General features: G+C 35.1%; 1 protein-coding gene and 1 pseudogene across 1 annotated transcript in view; both read right to left on the reverse strand.

Moving 5' to 3' along the window:
• The window catches only part of dsx (doublesex), a 306,001-nt gene that overhangs the window by 213,025 nt on the left and 79,440 nt on the right, over window positions 1-13,536 (reverse strand). The window lies entirely within an intron of this gene.
• Window positions 722-3,777, reverse strand: LOC141483438 (ubiquitin carboxyl-terminal hydrolase 10-like; annotated as a pseudogene).

Below are 13,536 nucleotides of genomic sequence, written 5' to 3' on the forward strand. Positions count from 1 at the left end.
ATTTTAGTATTGTTCTTACCGGAATTTCCTTGCATGTAACTGAAGTAAATGTACATTCAAATAAATATTATAGAAAACACAACATAAATATCGTGGAGGTCTAAATTCAATACAAAACACGTGTTGGAATTAGCTATTTGATTTATATAGTGTAATTCTTCATTACTTTCTATTATAAGATCAGATTGCCTGTACGCAAACTCAAGGAAAACAATGAATATTAGATTAGTATACCTACATGACGAATAATATATTTTTCTCCCAACTTGCATATCCCGCAAATTTAATAGGATACCTGTCGCATCAGTAAACAAAACAATGAAAACAGTTATAATAGCAATCAGTTGTGGAAAATAACATGATGAACTTATCTCTCTCATTAGAGTATGGTGTCATACATGTAAACTTATTTTCAGTTCATGACTGACTAGACCTAATGAAACATTTATTTTCCATGGTCATGCAAAAATTTATGGTATTTTTTGCACGATTCACTATGTCTAAAATTTTATATTTTGCACTAGTGTGAAAAGTAAATCACTTTATACACTAGTTCCAACAGTAAATTGACCTATGCTTTGGTAAAGTTCACGTATATATATATATATATATATATATATATATATATATATATATATATATATATATATATATATATATATATAAATGTTTTTGATTCAAAACTGATTAGTCTACAAATCTTATTAAAGAGTCCTAATTATCCAGCCATACATTGTGAAGATATGGAATGTTCCAAAACCCCATGTTTGATCCATAAAATCAACACATATTTGATTTTTATTGAAACATTTATATAAGTTGGAGACGAATGTTTTTCATGGTCACCTTCAATATATATAATTTCATAACCACAGCAACAAGACTATTATTTTGACAGCTACTATTCACGCAATCAATAAGTTGTCAGTTTACTATTTTAATATTTTTCTGTGAAGCTGTCAAAATGTTTGAATGGTAAGGAGATTATTTGTACATCTTATAATATACTCAATTGAAATAATAAATAGAGATGCAGCAGATTTATATTCTGATAAATATAATGGAACAAACTTATTAACGATTTATAAAGTAGTGTGAAACAAAGTTTATCAAGAACATTATGAAAACGTTTCCATAGCATATTATTTTCCAAGTTAATCCCACTCTTGAATAAAAAGTCTGCAAGGTTCTGTCCCAAAGAATCAAAAATTTTCACCTGTACCCATGGAGTTTTAACTGAAGTTGTAGATGATAAATATCTGGTAAATATCTGCAAATTCGATAATGTTGATTTTTATATGTGTATTTACTTGTGTTTTGTTATAGACAGTAGCAGTATTTGGCATTGCAGGAGCATGCCACAGAGACCCATTATAACTGGTTTCTATAGAAAGAAATAATTGATACTAATGACATGGATTCATACCCGATAGCAAGCAAACCTCGATCATTTGTAGTATCAGAAAAAATGAAAGTTTCAATTTTGTTCAAATATATCTTTTTTGCAGATTATGTTTTCAAATATTATTAGGGAATTTATTATTATTTTCATTTTTTTCAGAAATATACACCTGAATAAAGATAAAATTATTCTGAATATCATCAAAACTACATATAACATTAAAAACTGAACAATACCTATCACTAATGGAAGAATAAAATAATTCATTGAAACCAAAAAAAATATCAATTTCAATAAAAATTTAAACGAGAAATTCCGTAAGATTCCAGACGCTGAACTCTACGTAACTCTACGCAACCTTATATAGATAGGAAAATATCGCTTTTCCTGTAGAACAGCAAATAAGGAACTCGCGTTCCCTGGGGTTTCAATACGTCTTCATTTTGCACGGTCTTGACCGAAGAATCGTCGTACCTAAACCAGCAATTGTAGCTGACGTGAAAGGCATCGGTCACGTAGTGTCCAATGTTGGCATTTTTGCCTTCATGGTAAACGACGGCGAATAGCTTGTATTGTCTCTCTGTTGGAGACTGTGTTTCCGACGATATCAAAATGGAATCAAACTTCAAGTCGAATTCAAAATCAAAAGCCTTGATAATCTTTGTGCAACGGTAGTTACTGTATTTGAAAAACTTCAGATGCAAAATAAGGATAACGGGAAGTTTGCAGAGCGTAATTTGTTCCCACGCTTCGACCTTCTCGTTTGTTTTCGATGAAGTCACTCCCTCTAAAATGTTCTTGGAGACAAGTAGCTTGAGCGCTTCTCTGACGGTCTTCACTTTCTCAATGTTGAGTGGCAGGGTGAGGAAAGGCTGGGTATTCTCAGTAATGTGGTCCACGTTGCGATGAATGCTCGACTTTAGTTGCCCCTCGAAGATGTCACTTATCGGTGTATTGGTGAAGTCGATCCTTCTGGTTGGATGTCCTTTATTTTTCGATTCTATTATGTTCCATAAATTATTTGAATCATTGCTCAAAGCAGAGTCAACGAGAGGTTTTTCATCTTTAATATAATATTTAACCAACTCATTTATCTCAAACATTTCATTATTGAGTCCATTCAAAAGAAAACCTAGAAACTCTTCTGCATCTTGTTGTCTACCATCGATCCAGTCAGTCCGCATGTTATGCAACATTTTATAAATCCAAGTCGGACCGAATGGGATGCCAGTGTTGATTGAAACTTTTTGGTCATTCTTGGAATTTTTATCAACTCTCCCGTCTTTCGTCAAAAAGTAGGAAGGTAGGTGAACAAACTGTTCCACAAAACGGCACATTCCAAATATAACCGGGGTAGATGACATTCTCTCGTTCGAAGATATGTTTTTGCTCAGACTGTTTAGTTAGTTGTAGAGTGGTGGACATGCGATCAGGGCTTGCAAAATAGAGTTGACATAACAGTGATTGTTTTGATTGAGCAGACCCTTGGCTGCAAGTTCACTGCCCTACCGTCGATCATATATGTAGATAGAAACATGCCCATCTTATAACAGTCTGGATCTACAAAATGGTGGGACCTTCTGGAGAGCTTGAAGGGGCATAAGGGAAAATTGTCGTTGAACACATTTTCGGCATCCTGGTCAGTAGCGATTTCGTCAAAATTGTTGACGGGTTCAGACATAGGCGAATGATGGTGGTCGGGAAGATCATAGTGTGCGGGTTGTTGGCAAAAGGTGGAGATTCGGCAGTTTGTTGAATCACTGCAAAATTTTCATGGATTTGAACATTTTTTCTCTTCTGCATTTGTCCTTTTATGATGTTGAATAGGCATTCCTTCGTCCTCAGTCTACCAATCACAATAGATTTTTTATGAAATACTGTGACAGAAAATATTCAGTTCAACTTGTTGGTATGAATACATTAAGTAAAATTCAAAATGATATTGCAAAATATTTGAGTCTTGAAAACCAAGTGAAATACCCAGGACACTTTTTTCGCAGATATTCTGCAACTTTATTTATAGAATCGATAGCAAACAATATATAGTCTTCGGTTACTTTGAAGAAACAATTTCTGAAAAACTGGAAAAAAATTCTGGAGAGTCAACCAAGTACCTACCAGTACTGGAAATGTGAATACAATTCGAAGAATAATTTTGAGTGAAGAACGAACAAGCGAAATAAAGTTTGCCAATCAGTTACTATAGCAAATTGCTATCAACATAAATAACTAGATTTGTAAAATTTACGTTAGTTTGAGTTTTCCATGTTATCGTTCTCAAGCGAATTCGTTTTTTTTATTGTAAAATAATTTCCCAAATAATCTTTGATGAAATTTGAAATAAAAAAAACAACTCAATCTTGTTGTGTGCAACATGTGCAAAAGCGTCTCACCTGAAGTTTGCAATACTCGACTCCATTTCGAGCTTTGCAAACTTTATGCATCGTGCACAAAGATGCGCTTTTTGCACTATTTATTGGAATTGAGAATGCCAATAGACCCTCTCATCATTCTAAACAGCAAGTTTTAGGAAACTTCGAAACTATCAAAAATACATGCAATGCACTGAATTGCCAGATTTATTGTATTGTATTCGCAAGTTGAGGTCTCATCTTTGTTCATTCCTCAGGTTTTTTGGTACTTTTTGGGGATATGGCATGCTTTTGCTTTGATCGGAACTGAAGATTATCTCAAAATAAAGGTGTATTGAAGATGTGAAACTCATTCAATATTGATTAATACAAAAAAACCGAAAGCTGTTCAAGTGGTGCGGTATGTATAAAATAAAATTCTCTACATATCGTACTACTCTTTCGCCTCCTATCTTTGCAACATAATAATATATGAATAATGTGTCCTGGATAGACACATTAAACATATTTAGCTACGACTTGCAGATAGAACATACTTCGTGAAAACTATTGTTTCTTTGTTAATAGTGACTTAATCTGGCCTACAGCAATTAGAATTTACATTCAGGTTTAAAATTTTTTGAAATTGTTGTGCAGTTGGTTATATAACATTATTTTTAGTGTAGCCATGACTTTTGAATACAATATTATACCAACAGATACCGTTCTAGCTGAAAATAACGCGACCTGTTTTTGTATCCTGTATCATTTCGAATAATTTTAAATTGTGGTTTTCAACAATAGATAACATATCCCTCAACGGTAAACGTAAACTACATTTGGAACTCTGAGCCACCCTATATATTCTTGTTTAATAGTCTACCGTGTACATTTTTACATTTTCCTGTGAGTATACTTCAAGAAAATATTACATAACGTTTGATTATTGGTTTCAGAAATTAAATAAAGTAGGTAAGTATATTTCTTTTAAATACTTCATATAATTAGCTGAAATGTTTGAAAATGTCACAGAGCTGTTAACTCATAAATCTTTTAATCTAAAGGGTCATGTGAGAAAGTCTCCGAATGAGTATCCCACCGCGTTTAGTAAACATATGAGGCAATTGAAAATGGTATTGTTTTGACGAGATCGATTAGGTGTTGGAGTTTTCATAACAAAGTCACGTACCGCAATGTTTATACTCCGAGAACGGCAGGATTATTTATTTTTATCGTCTACAATTTAACAAAACGAGTTGTGAGCTCGGAGTGCTGACTCTGTAGTCTAAGTAGTTGCCACGGTATCAAGAGGAGAAAGATTCATGCAAATTGATACTCTTAACTAATATAAATATTTACTATTTGTGGCGTGAATGTTACAGTCACAGATGTTGATGGCTGATACAGAGTTTTGAATCTTGGGATGTTTTCTTATCGCAATCATTCACAATTTTAAATGGAGTTCATGAAGAATTTCAATGTTTCGAATTATATTCAGCGAGACAAAAAAATTATATATTTTTATAGGGAGTTATTCATAAGTAGGTACAAAAATTTAGGGATGTATTTTCAGGAATGGTTTTTTTACTCGAAATTAGGAAGTTTTTCTTCACCTTTTATGGGTTAATGACCTTTCACAATCTGAAAATTGAATAAATTCAGATTGATATCATTCATCCAAAAATTTAGTAGTCGACAAAACATGGAGAGTTCGCATTAGAAAGTTTTTGGATACCTTGAACTTCTGACAAAAAATGTTCAAGTAAACAATTTGTATATACTAATATTTATTTTCACTCAGGATGAAATAAATGAAAAATATCTGCTTGAGTGCCTTGATTGTGAAAATTTCTGTGTACTATATAAGTTTTTTAATGAAAAATAAGTTCTTATACTAAGCTTCTCTGTCTCATTATACGAGTTCTGTTAAAAAAACCAGGTGAATGCTCAAATTTCGCAGGCTACTCACATTCGATTAGCAATTTTTTTTATTTTGTTTATGTTGGTACATTCGTCTCGTGTTCAGCGATTCTCTGCTATCGAAAGAAATGGATGAAAGAATTCACATAAAATTTTGTGTAGAAATTGAATTATGTACACAAAAACACTAGAAATTTTGACAGTGATTGTACTTTGACTTACAAATTGTATAAGCTTATCTAAGAAGGTCGAGAAAATGTGAATGGCAAAGCTTGCTCTGGATGTCATAGCACATCAACAACCGATAAAGATGTTGAGGAAATGAAGAAAATTGATATGTAGAATCATAGAATCACTATAGGAGGCATTGCTGAGAATGTCATGATGTCGCTTGGCACCTGCCACGCAATTTTTTTCGAAAATTTTGAACATGAAACGTGTGACGGAGATGTGCTTTCCAAAACTTCTGAATTTTAACAAAAAAACGTCGCATGAGCATCGCTCAGCAATTGTTGAGTGACGTCACGGCGATTTAGATTTGCTCAAAAGTGTCATAACTGGTGATTATTTATATGTACCTATATACTTATGACATCGAAACCAAAGTCCAATGATCCCAAAGGAAGAGCCCAGGAGAGCCGAGAACAAAAAAAGCACGCCAAGTTAGATCGAGTGTCAACTTTTTGCTCACTGTTTTCTGCGATTACCGTGGCGTAGGGCATCATTTCTTGCCACATGGTCGTGTGGTCAATAAGAAGTATTATTTTGAAGGTATGCGAGAAGTAATACGAAGAAAACATCCGGTTTTGTGGAAAAACCATTCATGGCTTTTACATCACGAAAAACGCTGGCACAATGGTATCATATATCAGAGGGGGACTGCTTTGGAGGAAAAAAAAATGAAAATTGATGAATGAGTAATATTCCCAAAAAAAAAATTGAAATTCACCTCATTTTTTTATATAATTATTGAGGAATTCATAACTGATCTTCAACATAATATTTTATCGAAAGATCAATCAATGATGCATCAATAATGGTATGGTCAGATATAAGTGTGATAGAGCTAAAATAATTTGCAATTCTTTGTGGTTTGAAAGTGATAGTGATTAATAATTAATCGGTTTTGGCAAAATACACATTCTCGAAAAAAACTCCCCACTATATGTATGGAGTCATAACAAATTAAATAACAACAATGTGTACACCTAACGTTCACTTCAGACGTTTTGTCTGAAGAGGTAAGATGAATTTTTGGTATGCCATCAAATACCTTTTTGAATAATCAATACCTTGCGATTCCTTATCACACAGACAAAATATAAAAAAACATGGAAAATAGATGTTTACAGTGTACCTTCTTTATGTCGGAAAATAATTTTGACTGAATTAAATAGCTCAGGTGTATAACATGAGCTACATGCTGGTATGAAGTTTCCAAAACTAGGTAGTTCTAGAATTTGATAAGATGACACGTTGTATTATTATTCAGGGCGAACTGAATCATTGCTAACTCACTGCCATATGTCGTATAGTTTTTGACTCATGGTTTTTATTTTTGTTGTCAATCTTTTCGTGGTTTCCTTCCTCATATTGGCTGGTGACGTGCAAGCGTACACCCTGGTTGGTGACTAGACAAACAATCCTTTCTATCCTGGTTCGAAAACCATTTTCATGTCAGAAATTCCACATAATCTTTGCACAAATGAAGGAAGAAAACAGTCTATATTTTTGAAATTACAATCAACAGTTCATAACAAAAAAAAAATTAATTCATGGTATAACTAACTATTGTTGATTTCGACTTGAAGAATGAATCAATTTTTTTATTCTGATTGTAATCGCAGAGGTTAAACAAAATAGAGAATATTAACTCTAATTCATGCCATCATTTAGACTCTTCATTTGGCCAGCCTCATCATACCAAACTATTGTATAACTCATGGAGTATTCCATATATTAAAATACTTATGGAGTGTAGATGAGTTTATGTTTGAAAATAAATTCATACAACAAATCAGATTTGCGAAGTCCTTTACGATCCGTGTTTCCCAACCTAATTGGTGTCATCAGATGACGAATCTATAAAATAGAACAGGGTGAATCCTCATCATCAATGATTTCATAGATATAACTCATAGGAGCAATAAGTATCAATGTAGAAGACATCACAGTGAGAGGACTGGTCATGAGGGGATGTCCACAGGAAGAGGTCTTATCACCCCTTCTCTGGAACATAGTTCTGGATACGCTGATTAATCACAATTGTATATGCAGATGACATAATTATTTTGCAGACCGCCAAATTTGTGAACACACAATCCCATAGAGCGCAGAATGGGCTCAAATTAATGAAAACATGGTGTAAGGAACACTCACTGTCCATCACTCCCAAGAAGACTAAGATGGTCCTTTTCACCAGGAAAAGATGTTTATTGGGCTTAAAACCTCCAGAAATCTTGAAAGCAAACGCAACTTCTCTGAAGAGGTGAAATACCTTGGTACTATCTTCGACAGGAAGCTGACATGGAACTCTCACCTACAGAGTAGAGAAAGCATGTGTAGCTCATGAGCAATGTCAGAGGACATTGGGACGCGCATGGGATCTTTCACCCCGTGTGGTCAACTGGATCTACAGAAAGCAATAATAAGACCCATGTTAACGTACGGATCCATTGCATGAGGACCAAAAGTTCTTCAAGCAACGGCCCTCCAAAAATTATATCAAATACAGCGACAGGCTTGTTTAAATATCACAGGAGCCATTAGAACAACATCAACCGCGGCAATGGAATTGATTACGTGTCTGACCCCTCTGGACCTATACGTTGAGGAGGTTGCGTTAATAGCCATGGTACGATTGCACACGGCTGGTGTAAACCTCGAAGTAGGAATGGGTCAATTGAGGCTGGATCTATGGCGAGAAGCGCTTACTGCACAACCTCTGCTGCAGGCAAACAGTGATGCAATTGAACCCAGGTTTGTGTTTAATAAACCCTACAAAATACAAATAAAACACAGAGTCAGATGCTACAAATGCAAGGCCGTATTAGCCTTGAACAGACAACGTGTAACTTCAGCGCTAGTACTAGAGTGTCACCAAGATTTAGCCAAAGCCTCGGTAGATAATAACATTGCCCTGAGGTGGGTTGAAGGGCACAACAGGAGTACAGGTAATCGCATTGCCGACTCTTCAGCCAAGGAAGCTGGACTAAGTATTTTGGGCACCCAGCGGCACCTACGGCCTGATGACGGTGGAAGTAGCCAAATCCTAAAGGGATGAGATGGAATGAAAGGATGTAATCTTGCCTGGATCACCTTGGGAGACCCTGGGAAGCTGGCGCCAACGAAATATCTGGCGATGACCAAAAAAAATTTACGCTTAACAGGATTTCTGACTGGCCACTGTCAACTGAGGAAACACCTTCATGATATGGGGCTAGTAGATATACCTCTATGCAGGATGTTTGAACAGAAAGATAAGTCTGTCAGGCATGTCCTATGCGAGTGCCCGGAGTTATCGTCAATAAGACAGAGTGCGTTCGGCGAGTCTTGGCCTACACCTGCCGATATAAAGGAGATGTCTCCCAGTGACCTGTCCACCTTTCTGGAAAAGACAGGATGGACGATGACCTAGGAGGATAACTCCTCGGGAGGATGTTCAATGGGTCACATCTAGCCTACTCTACTCACACCTTTCCTACTCTACAGATATAGATACAGAACTTATAGGATAATTCTAGAGTTGCCAGTTCACAACAAGTGAACGATATGCTGTTTGGAATACAACCTTTATTGCTGTCCTCACTTGTGGTGCACACTTTGCTTTTTCAAGCATTCGAAAGCATTATCATGAACATGTTAACGACATGTGTTTCGAGTGACACAAGAATTCTTTCGTATATGAAATTTGATATGCACCATATAGTTTGTAATGAGTTTTCATAAGTATTCCGTTCAGTCTAGATAGGCTCAAAGGTCTACAATAAACCCATCCCGCGCATCATCGAAAGCAAACTTTGGAGTTTCGGAATAAGACAATCAACTTATTTCCTCATCAGCATCTTTCTGGATATTATTAAAAGGTAAGGTAATTATTTCATTCATAATATTACTACTCAATGTCATATCCTCAATTGATTCACTCATCTATACGAATCTTTGTTTTATATTGGAAGGGGTACATTTTTCAGAGACTTTTTGGGCAACAGTTTTTTGGCTTTCTACTTCTCCATTTCTGGTTTCTCTCTTCCTTCGTAAGAGATGGAGAAAAGATGGAGAAATAGAAAAAAAATATCGGTTTTGCTTAGAAAAAAAATGAATATCTCAAAAACAATTTTTATTTAAAAATAAAGCAGTAGTGTGTCTCATTTTTCTCATTGCATTGCAAATCTCGCGCTTTTGCCACTAACAATAATGAAAAGTTATACGGTACAGAAGAAAATGCTTTGATGCCTAGGAGATTTGTACTACAAGGTCATACCAATATCATCATTAAAAGTATATTTTTCTTATTGAGTCATATCAAAATATTCACTTGCTCGCGACTGATATGTTCGAAGTTGTCTTAGGTTTCATACGTCTTTGATGTTTGATATGCAGATTTTCAGAATTCTACCGGTTTGTTCGATATAGGTATGTACATGTTACTACCTATCTATAGGTAGATTGCAGCATTTTGAATTTATTTGAGTGTTTGAATTTCTATTTTGAAACTTTCCAGTATTGAGTAATCACATAATCTTCAGTCAGAGTCATTTCTCCTATTATCCTTCAGAAAATTTCAAATTTTTTTTCAGTCAGCAGGTATTGGTAACTGCACCTTTAACACACATCATATAAGTGTTAGGTTAAGTTTGAATAAGAGATAGTATACGAGTAAACCCACTTCTGAAAAAATTATGCGAATAGGAAAATAATGGAATAATACAAAATAACCATAGTTTGAAGGAATAATAATGATGATCATTTGTCACACAGTTACTAGTTGTATATAATCTTATTTATTTCGATTTTGCCAAAATGTTACGATTAAAATTGTTACTTCGAATAATAGGATGCACCAAACTGACAACATGAATCACATCGTTCTGTGTCGGCAAATTGTGTTCGAAATTCAGGATTTGAAATCTAAATATACACTAGTTAGTGAAATTTCTCTCTCTTACAGTTGAATCCTCCATAAAGAATTGAAATTTGTGACTTGGAATGGTGCCAGATTCATGTATCAAGGTGTTTTGTATTAAACAGGCTTATTCAGAATCTAAAACATCATCGCTCAGAGGCGAAAGGTGTAGGTGAGAAGATTAATTCAACTTCACTTCATATACGTACAGGGTTTTAAGGTAGTAGTGGAATTTCTGGCGTCGGAAGGATTTTCTTGAACATTTGCTTTCCAAACCAAACCAAAAATGCAAAAAAAATTATTATTGTTTTGCTAACTTAGTTGGCAGTGTCTTGGTAGCAAAGTTAGTGACACAAAAATCAAAATATCTTTCGTTCGTTTTTCTATTGATGATTTTCATCAGATATATGTGGGGAAATTTGCGATACATATTGTTTCGAATATGCAAGAACCCGGGCCTGTTTACTTAATGGAACCTCATGAAGATTCTAAGAAAAATTCTGGAGGAGCACTGATGATTACAACCTACCAGAAAAATCGATAATCATAGTATAGTACAAAGTAGTAAGTAGATACTGCAATAACACTGAATATGAAAGATATTTCATTAAGCGCTTTCTATTTTTGAATTTAAATAAACCAAAGTGAGTGTGAGATATCGAAATTTTTTATAAATTTGAGAAACCTATTGATGCCATTATGTGTGGAATATAACATCGTTCAAATGACCTCCACGGCTTCTTTGGTGGGGCGGATCCAAACGTCCAATTTTCCATGACTCTGGCACATAAATCAGTCTGAATTTGGCCGATGGCATGGGTTATGTTGACTTTGAGGACCGCTGTGGTTTGTGGCTCATTCATATACACTTGCGACTGAAGAAAACCTCGCAAGAAAAAGTCTAATTGGGTCAAATCGCACGATCTTTGTGGCCAAATCGCTCGTGCAAAATATTCTATGTGGCATGAGCTCTGTGGCACGTAACGCCGTCCTGTTGAAACCACATGTCGCTGGAGTCCAGATCATCCAATTCAGGTTAAAAGAAGTTGGTAATAATCGACCAATAGACCGACCAATGACTTTTTCGGGATCTCAAATGAATTGGTATCGCCTCAAATTCGACAATTTTGTTCTTTCACGTATTTTTGTTTTCTTGGATAGACTGCACCCGAATTTCTCTACTATCATAATGGAATATTGGCATGTTATGATTATACTTCAAATATTAATTGCCTGAATTGTAAAAACTAGAAAGTTATCAGGCACTTCAACTTGTTAAACCGCTGAAGAATGTTCATCGCCAAAATTCATCTTAAATTTTCGTTAAAAAGAGCATATAGAACGTTTGACATTGGCTGAAATAAACTCTTGATTCAACTGTTTATCAATGCCTTTCCAATTATAATAATTTCCTGATTAGATAAGTTTCCTTACTAATACTCAACAAGTCTTCAGTAACAATAGATACATTTGCTATTTTATCTCCTTTTCTCGGCGAAAATCATAACCTTTCTGAATTTATCGCATTCACATTAACATTATTACACCATGGTTAACAGCAACAGTTAACATCGATCAGGAAAACTTATTGAGTATTCAAATACATTGATCAGATCATTCTTGCTTGAAGAAACTAGTGTAGCAAATCATGTGTTGAATAACGCATTTGGAGACCGAAAAATGTTGGTAACCAGATTTCATCAATGTTAATTATTTCTTTCTTTCGATTGGAATTGTTCGTGTATTTAGGAATTTCTATCGCTTTGCTGTATAGTCTTGGAGTGGATTTTGATCTCTTCAAATGAGATAACGTGAGTACCTTCTCTGAGTGCATGTTCTGTTACTCAGGATATGTCGATATGCTCACGCGACAATTCCTTCTATGTTCAAAGAGACAGATTTTTACACATGTCTTCATGCTTCCAACGTAGATGGTAGATGCTGGCCCCACACGGCATCGCAACGGCTTAAGGCTGAGCCACACTTCTTCATACACCTCTCCGATCCGACTCCGGTTTGATTTTGCCCCGAAAGAGGATCGGTGCAGGATCCCCAGTGGGTAATCACACTTGTCATACATGCTTCCGACTTCTTTCCGATTTACCGCTCCGGCTTGATACACTTGCCACTCTCGCCAGTGTCGATTCAAACAATATCTCGAAAGGTCCTCTAAGCAAAATGTTCAGTATAAATAATTCTTATCAATTAGTGGATAATATTCAAAACGTAATTCTTCCGGATAACGCAAAATTAATATCGTTTGATGTCCAAAATTTATTTCCCAGTATTTCGCCAATTGAAACAATTGGACTAGTTGAGTGTCTCTTAAACAAAAACCACGTGAATCCACTGATAAAACAGGAAATTGTAGATTTACTTACCATTTGTCTATCTCAAAATTATTTCCAGTTTGTCGAAAAATTCTATTCATGCAATGAAGGACTAATAATGGGGAACCCTTTGAGTCCCTTGCTGGCGGAAATTTTCATGGATAACATAGAGTATGAAATCCATAATAATCAGTCAGCTAACAGTTTTTTGTACTGGTACAGATACGTAGATGATATCTTAGTATGTTTTACTGGTACCGATTGGCAATTAGGCAAGTTCATTGAATATGCCAATTCCATCCACCGGTCAATAAAATTCACCACTGAGAGGGAGGTAAATAAATCAATAAATTACCTTGACTTAACCATTACGAAAAATAACAATAAACATGAATTTGCAATTTTCCA

The sequence above is a fragment of the Leptinotarsa decemlineata genome, unplaced genomic scaffold, assembly GCF_025532065.1.
Source record: "Leptinotarsa decemlineata unplaced genomic scaffold, Ldec_3_MD MMD2_tig00003348_RagTag_RagTag, whole genome shotgun sequence".
Classification (NCBI taxonomy): domain Eukaryota; kingdom Metazoa; phylum Arthropoda; class Insecta; order Coleoptera; family Chrysomelidae; genus Leptinotarsa; species Leptinotarsa decemlineata.